A 9,150-nucleotide genomic window follows, 5' to 3' on the forward strand; every position below is an offset into this window, starting at 1 on the left:
GTATTGTGTCCTATGCTGTTGGGTGGTAGTGGACCCTTTAATTTTGTCTCTACAATTCCCATTATGTCCGGTTCTTTTTCCTTCAGATACTCGTTCACTTCATTCAGTCCTGTTATTATTCCATCTATATTTGTGTAGGACACTCTTAACTTTGTTATTTCCATTGCATTCTCTGTTTCTTTTTTGTTTCTCTCTGTTATGGTCCATTTCCTCACTTTCATATTCACTACTCTCCAGTAGAATTCTTCTTTTTCTGACTCCGTTCTGGTCTCGTTTTTTTCTTTAGCTTCTTTCCTTTTCATTTTTTCCTCCTCTCTTTCCTCTTTATTCATTTCTCTTTTTATCCATACCTTTTTATATTGTTCACTTGCTGCTAGCTTCCCTGTTTTTGCTAAGATATTCTCTGCTGTTGTTTGTGATCTGAATTTAATCTTAATTGGTCTGGTCTTATCTGTACTATATTTTCCGAGCCTAAACATCTCTTCGATTTGTTTCATTATTTCAGGTTCATCTTCCTGAACTAATTCTAGTAAACTGCTTACTTTTTCTTTTTCCTCACTGATTCTTGAAGTTCTATCTAGGTTATGTTTCTCTTCCATTCCTAATATAATTATACATTTCTTTTTATCTGCTAAGTCTCTTACTATATTCTCCTTCTGTCTCATCACTTTGATAACTGAGTCTTCAGTTTGTTCTTTCATTTGTTTAATTATATCAGTAAAGGCAACTTTACTGTTTTCCTGGATTTTTCTCCAACCCTATGCTTCTTTTGCTATGGCCTCTCTGTTGTCTTTATTGTTCCTCTTTAATTCTTCATTCTCCTCTTTTACTTCTTTTAACTGTTTTTTTAATTCTTCTATTTCATTAGTTAAATTTTTGTTCGCCTTCTCTAGTTCTTCCAATCTTTCAACTCTCTGCGCAATGTTGGTTACGTTACCGAACCTATCTTCCCAATGTTCGATCATCTTATCAAGTTTCTCCTCTAGTCTTGTCAATCGGGGGAGGTTGGTATCCCCCCACCCTCATTAAATCCCTGGAAATTATTATCCTCACCTTCCATTGTGCTGCTCTTATCTATATTTCTAATCTTTACAATTTTGTTAATCCCATCACCAGAATCATCGGTCCTTTGTTTGTTTACAAGACGTCCCCTTCACCCTTTTTCTCACTTTCCTACGACACCACGAGTTATCCCCTTCCCTGTAAATACAATAGGTACTTCCTTTGCATTGAGGTCCACGAATATTTCACATTTTCTTCAGAACTCTAATCTTCGCCGTCCATCCGAATAAAGAGTGTGTGTGCGTGTGTGTGTGTGTGTGTGTGTGTGTGTGTGTGTGTGTGTGTGTGTGTGTGTGTGTGTGTGTGTGTGTGTGTGTGTGTGTGTGTGTGTGTGTGTGTGTGTGTGTGTGTGTGTGTGTGTGTGTGTGTGTGTGTGTGTGTGTGTGTGTATTTACCTAGTTGTATTTTACGGGAAGGGGAGCTATGCTCGTGGTGTCCCGTCTTCAAATATCGTTTTATCTAGACTGTTTTTAAGTTTGTGTATTGTTTTTGCACACACCACTTTCTCATCTAACTTGTTCCAAACATCTATTACCCTGTGGGGAAAGCCGTTCTTTTTTAGGTCTCTTCTATAACTGTCTTGATTTTCTTTCCATGTCCTCTTGTATCTCTACTATCCCATTTTATTAGATCCTCTCTATCAATAGTTTCTATGCCTTTCATGATTCTATAAATAGTTATCAAGTCTCCTCTCTCTCTTCTTTGCTCTAATGTCTGTAGTTCAAGTTTTGCTAGTCTCTCTTCATATGATAGTTTTGAGAGTGTTGGTGCCAATTTCGTAATTGCTCTTTGTATTCTTTCAAGTTTTGTTATACATTTTTTGTACTTGGTGACCACGTCGTCGCTGCATACTCCAATCTTGGTCTTATCAAAGTGACCAGTATTTTCTTCACCATTTCTTTGTCCAGGTATGTAAATGCCACTTTGTTCTTATTGAATTATAAGTTTCTCCGATATTTTTTTTTTTTTTTTTTTTTTTTTTTTCTCAGGTGACATGATTCATAGTAATGACTCCCGGGTCCTTCTCATTTTCTACTTTTTCAATTTCTTCTCCCAAGTTGTATGATCTCACTATTCTTTTTCATCTCCCACTTCCTACTCCATTCCCATACTTTATTGAGATCACTCTGTAGCGACTCACTATCTTCTACAGTGTTCACTTTTTTCAACAATTTTGCATCGTCCGCAAAGAAGCTCATATAACTTTCAATTCCTTCATCCATATCATTAATATATATATATATATATATATATATATATATATATACATATATATATATAGTATATATATATATATATATATATATATATATAATATATACATATATATATATATATACACTATATATATATATATATAATATATATATGTATATACATATCTACATATATATATATATATATATATATATATATGTATATATATAGCAAACATTATTGGGGCCAGAACCGTTCCTTGTAGAAATCCACTAATCACTTCATCCCAATAAGAGTGTTTGTCTATCATCACTGATTTTTCTTTCATGCAAGAAGTCTTCCATCCATTTCAGCAGTTTGCCCTGTATTCCTCCTGCAGTTTCTAATTTCTTTAGCAATTTTTATATGGCACCTTATCAAAAGCTTTTTTTCAGGTCTAGTAATGCACAATCAGCCCATCCATCTCTTTCTTGTACAAAGGATTACAAAGGCGGAGCATGCCGACAGGAGACCTTTTGATCCATATCTAGGTCGGATGCGAAAAAAAATCATATTAATAATAGAATAATAAATAAAAACAATAATAATGTAAATAACAAATAAAATACATAAATAAATGCATAGGTATAGTTAAATAATAAACAAACAGGTATATAGTAAATAATAATAAATTGACATATAACTAATAATAAATAAAAATCAGACAGACAAAAGATAACAAAACAAAAACAAATAATATAAGATAAATTATAATCATTACAGCATCTGACTTAGGTATTTATCGAAATGATTCTTAAAGCTTCGAACTGAACTACATTGCACTACCTGTGCAGGAAGTTTATTCCATTCATTAACTACACGGTTGGCAAAGTTGTTTCTACCTACTTCCAAATTCAATCTATTTCCGGACAGTTTGAGACCATTGTTTCTTGTCTGATTCTCATTCAATGTGAAAATTTTGTCACTTTTGATGTTGTCAATTCCCTTTAAAATCTTAAAGACCTGTATCAAGTCATTTCTGAGTCTACGCTTTTTTAGGGAAAACAGATTCATGTGTTTTAGTCGATTTTCGTATGATTTATTTTTGATATTTGGAATCAGTTTTGTGGCTCGCCGTTGTATTTTTTCCAGTCTGTCAATGTCTTTAATGAGATTCGGTGACCATACGGAAACAGCATATTCCAAATGTGGACGAACTAACGATTTATATAGCTTGTTAATGAGTGATGGACTTTTGAAATCAAAAGATCGCGCAATCAGTCCCAGAATCTTATTTGCTTTCTCAGAGGCTGGAATACACTGCTCTATTAGCCTTGAATAGAAACATGTAGTGACGTGATGCATCCTACGACCCGTCACACACTGATCAAAGAAATCTTCGGAACTAGCCTTTCCAAGTTCCTGTAGTTGGCAAGCGTAGTTCGCAAGGGTGTCCCTGCCAGCCAGCGGTCAGCCAATCAGGAACTTGGAAAGCTCCTCACGTTCCCGCCAGCCTCCCTTAAAAGGTCGGCGTTTCGCCGAGATGGGCAGAACAGTACCTGACCAGCGCACAAACTACATCTCCTCGTCCAGTCTTCTAGCCGTCCCATCGAGCCTCGCCGTCATCATCTGCTACCGCCTCGCTGACGTTAGGCTCCACGTCCAGCTACAACCATAAGCTCCACTAAGCTGTGGCCTTAGTCCGAGCTTCACCTATATTTCTCATGTGACACTTCTAGTGTCGCACCTTGTGGCTAATTACCAAAAGAAAGAGATTAGATATTTTGTGTTGATTTTCATTTGTCCTGCCGTTGTTCCGAACTAAAACTACTACAAAGTGGTGACCCCGGTGAAGGACAACCAGGATTATGGAAAACACACAAGTGAAACTTCCCAGTTTCTCCCGTGACTTGGAGAGCTGGCTAGTTCACACAGAGGCCTATTTAGCCACTCAAGGTAACGTGCCGAACCTCCAAGCCTTCGGCGCGTACATCGCCGCTCTACCAACGGACGTCATCGCCCTTGTCCGTAACGTCGTCTCCTCTCCTCCGCAAGAAGGCAAGTGTTCCGCCCTCAAGACTGCCTTACGGAAGCTTTACACCAAGCCCGACGACCAGCTCTACCGAGATATCCAGCATAGTGAACTCGGCGACATCACCCCGTCACAATAATACACCCGTATGGCCGCCCTCAGCACCCGGGCAAAGGTGTCATTGCCCAAGGAACTCCTCCGCTCCATTCACCTCCCCCAAGATGCCGGACGCCCTCCACTTACACCTGGAAGCTCTAGCCGGCGATAAGGACGACGAACAATACTGCGAAATAGCAGATAGATTGTTCCAACGTCATATCTCGGTACAAGTCCGGTCAGCCAGCAGCTTCCACCCCAGTGACAAATCAGTGCAAAGTGTTCAGTGTAGTGACGACCCAGGTGTTAGTGACATTAGTGCTGTGAGTGAAAACATTCCCGTGTCATATAGTGCCAGTGACCAAAGTGTGCAGCAGCTACGACAGGAAGTGGCCGACATGAAGACTTTGCTCAACCAGTTTTTAGCCGAGAAGGGAAGCCATCAACCACCACGTAGCCCCGCTCCACGACAGGATACTACCTCCTGCTGGTACCATACCCGCTTCGGAGCCAAGGCGCTCAGATGCACGCAACCATGCAGCTGGTCGCAGGGAAACGCCAAACGCGGAGGTCGGTAACCACCCCAACCCCCACTAACCATACCCACACCCTCCTCTCAGTGCATGATCGCCATTCTGGCCTATCCTTCCTGGTAGATACAGGTTCAGCCGTCAGCATCATACCCCCGACGGAAGAACCCAACCACGGTACACGTTGGCCATCCTACGACCTGCTTGCAGCCAACGGTACGCCCATCGCAACGTACGGCAGCCACCACAGCGTCCTGGATCTCCACGATGTCAAGTTCCATTGGACTTTCGTCATAGCAGCGGTACAGCAACCCATCCTTGGCTACGACTTCCTCCACCACTACAATATGGTTGTTAGCGCCAAGGACAACTGCTTGTACCACGGCACAACAAGCATACCAGGAACCACCACTAACGCAAATTCCCACCAGATATCGTCACTCCAGCCCGATGGCGATTATGCACGCATCCTGCAGGAGTTTCCCCAGCTAACATCGCCAGACAAGACCAACACCACCACCACCCCTCACAACATCATGCACCACATCCAGACATCTGGACCGCCAGTATACAGCAAGCCTCGACGACTTTCCCCAGAAAAGTTGGCCGCTGCCAAACAGGAGTTCCAAGAACTCCTAGACCAGGACATCATCCAACCATCGGAGAGTGCTTGGGCATCACCACTCCACATGGTTCCCAAGCCACCCCCACCGCCCAACCAATGGCGGGCTTGCGGTGACTACCGTCAACTTAACCGCATCTCGAAGCCCGACCGCTACCCCATCCTTCACGCTCGGGACTTCCACTTCAAGCTTCACGGGAAACAGGTCTTCTCTAAGATCGAACCTGGTCAGGGCGTTTCATCAAATCCCTGTAGCGCCGGAAGACGTCCAGAAGACAGCCATAGCCACTCCGTTCGGCCTCTTCGAATGGAAGATGATGGCCTTTGGCCTCCGGAATGCCGCCCAGACGTTCCAGAGGTTCATAGACCATGCCTCCGATACTCACGACCAGCACCGCCAACACCTCCGCCTCCTCTTCCGCCGCCTCCAAGATTATGGCCTCCGGGTACACCCGTCCAAGTGTCTCCTCGGAGTTTCATCTCTCGACTTCCTCGGACACCGTATCTCAACGGCAGGCCTGTATCCTCTCCCTCAAAAAATCGACACCATAAAAGACTTCCCACAGCCAACATCCATCAAAATGCTCCGACGATTTCTAGGAATCGTCAATTATTACCATAGATTCGTCCCCGACGCAGCTGCAAAACTCGCTCCCTTGAACGACCTCACCAAGAACCATTCCAAGCGGTCGGTCAAACCTGTGAGGTGGTCTTCCGAAGCGACCCAAGCATTCAGGCAAGTCAAGGCGGCAATCGCTGAGGCCGCCCGCTTGTCCTACCCGGTAGCTCACGCCCCCACATTCCTTACCACCGATGCCTCCTCCTCAGCAATTGGCGCCGTCCTCCAACAGAAGATCAACGGCCAGCTCCAGCCTATCGCCTATTTTTCCAAACGTCTGGACCCTCCTCAAATTCGCTACAACGCCTTTGACAGGGAACTGCTAGCCATAGTCTCGGCCGTCAAGCACTTCCTTTACTTCCTTGAAGGCCGGCCTTTCGTCATCCTTACAGACCACAAGCCACTCGCCCATGCCCTAGACAGGGTCTCCGACCATCACTCCCCAAGAGTCTCCCGGCAGCTGTCATTCCTCTCCCAATTTGATACTCGAATTGAGTATATCAAGGGAGAGGATAACCAGGTGGCCGACGCCTTATCTAGAATCACCTCCAGCATCCTCCCTGACCACAACATAGACTACTCACGCATCGCCGCATCTCAGAATAGCGACAGTGAACTCCGCCTCCTACGTATGCACGACACCTCATCCTTACAGCTAAAACAACTTCCTAACAACCCCGTACCATTGTGGTGTGACGTCTCCACAGGCAAACCCCGCCCGTACATCCCCGCCTGCCACCGTAAGGACGTCTTCTCCTCCTTCCATGACCACAGTCATCCGGGCATCCGCGCGACACAACGCCTCATCACGGATCGAGTCGTCTGGCCAGGCATCAACAAGGATGTCAGACAATGGACCCGGACCTGCCTCCCCTGCCAGACGGCCAAGGTTACGCGCCATGTCCATGCACCGCTCCAGCGTTTTCCTACACCCACGGCACGTTTCCAATCAGTCCATGTGGACATTGTGGGCCCCCTTCCGCCTTCTCGTGGCATGCGTTACCTCCTTACGTGTATCGACAGGTACACCAGGTGGCCAGAAGCGATCCCCCTTCCGGAAATATCCGCAGAGACGACCGCCCGTGCTTTCCTCTCCGGTTGGGTATCCAGATTCGGTGCACCTCACATCATTGTCACCGATAGGGGCCCTCAGTTCGAATCTGACCTATGGTCCAGCCTCCTCAGGTTCCTTGGCACCAAACGCAACCGGACTACCGCTTACCACCCCCAAGCCAATGGACTCGTGGAACGGTTCCACCGCCAACTGAAGGAGTCGCTTAAGGCACAACCCTCATGCGACTGGGTCGACGCCCTTCCCCTGGTGCTTCTCACGATCCGCGTCACACCAAAGGTCGACAACGACATTTCCCCATCTCAGCTACTTTACGCTGAGAACCTTCGCCTCCCTGGGGAAATTGCCACGCCTGCCGTCGGCGATCCTGACCGTCACGCCCTCCTCCAACTTATCAAGGAGACATTCGCCAACACCCGTCCAACCCCCCCTCGCCCACCACAATCTCAACCGGAGCACCTTCCCCCGGCCCTGTCTACAAGTGACTACGTCTTCCTTAGGCGAGACTCCAAACGAACTCCTCTTCAACGCCCATACGATGGCCCCTTCCGAGTCCTCACCAGATCAACAAAACACTTCGTGATCAACCGAGATGCCAAACCGGATCGCGTCTCCATCGACAGGCTCAAGCCGGCCCACCTCCCCACCACTCCCCCTACCAAACCTCCAGGGCCACTACAATACCTCTTACAACATGGTCCTAACCCCATCCTCACCACCGAACCAAGTCATTCCCCACCACCACAGCACCTGCAGCAGCCCCCCCCCCCCAAACTCACACAGATCACGCGTACGCGACGGCGAACCCTTAGGCTTGATTCACACTATCGGTCCGGTCCAATATTGTCTCATTAATTTCAATGGAAGCATTCACACTGGCGCTCTCGCTCCGGTATCGCTCCGGTCACGGTCCAGTCAAAAGATATTTTTACTGGAGCGAGAGCGGAGCGTGACTGGATCGTGAGCGCCAATGTGAACTCAGTTGCCATGGTCCTGGTCCACTCCAGTCGAGATTCAGCCTTCATATAAGCAAGTAGTGTTACCTGCTGTCCTACCAAACCATGGATAATCCAAAGGAAACACCACAATGGGATCATGAGAAAGGTAGAAAAATTATAAAAATACGTTTTCTTTTTATTTATCACTGATACAATGACAATGCGTACAGCGAGGATATACATAAGCACCAACTGAATAAAATATAACCTACAAAACTTACTTTAATTTTGTGGATTCAGATGAAATGCTAATAGAATTAGTCAAAAGGTAAACCAGAGCTGTATGACTTGACTTCGCTGCACTACAGTGATAACGTGGCGAAAAGAAGAAGCTGTGTTGAAATAAGCAGGCAGCTGGGTTGTGAAGGTAAGAAATTCCATACAATAGCCTAATGTCCACTGTGGAAATGCATTTCCTATCCTCACTAAACAATTTTCCTATACAATAATGTTTGCATACTTATCATATTGCCAAGGTACTGGGAGAAAAAAAAATACACATTATTAACCGAAGAAAGAAATTCCATATGTATAATAACAACCTATTATCCACTGCGGAAATACATCTCCTTAGCTCACTCAACAAATATTCTTACACAAGTTTGTTTGTCTACTTATATTTTATCATTTTGCCAAGGCATTTAACCAGCTGGGGAGCTGAAATAATCTTTCAGTGTTTCTCTCACGCCAAAAGCATCCTTTGTAGCATTTCCCCCTCTTCCTCTCATTGGACGTACTGTGTTTGATGGAGGCATGACAACAGTATCTGGTAATGCAACAGCATTTGGGTGTATCAGATTGTGAAGTATGCATGTTGTTGTAATGATTGCATTAGCGTTAGAAGGCATAGCTTTAAGTTTCCTTAAATATATTCTGAAGGTTTGCACTAGAATACCAAATGTGCACTCAACTATCCTCCTGGCTCTAGATAATCTATAATTAA

The sequence above is a fragment of the Oratosquilla oratoria genome, chromosome 25 (genome assembly GCF_046742065.1).
Source record: "Oratosquilla oratoria isolate Oo_2021 chromosome 25, ASM4674206v1, whole genome shotgun sequence".
Taxonomy (NCBI): Eukaryota; Metazoa; Arthropoda; class Malacostraca; order Stomatopoda; family Squillidae; genus Oratosquilla; species Oratosquilla oratoria.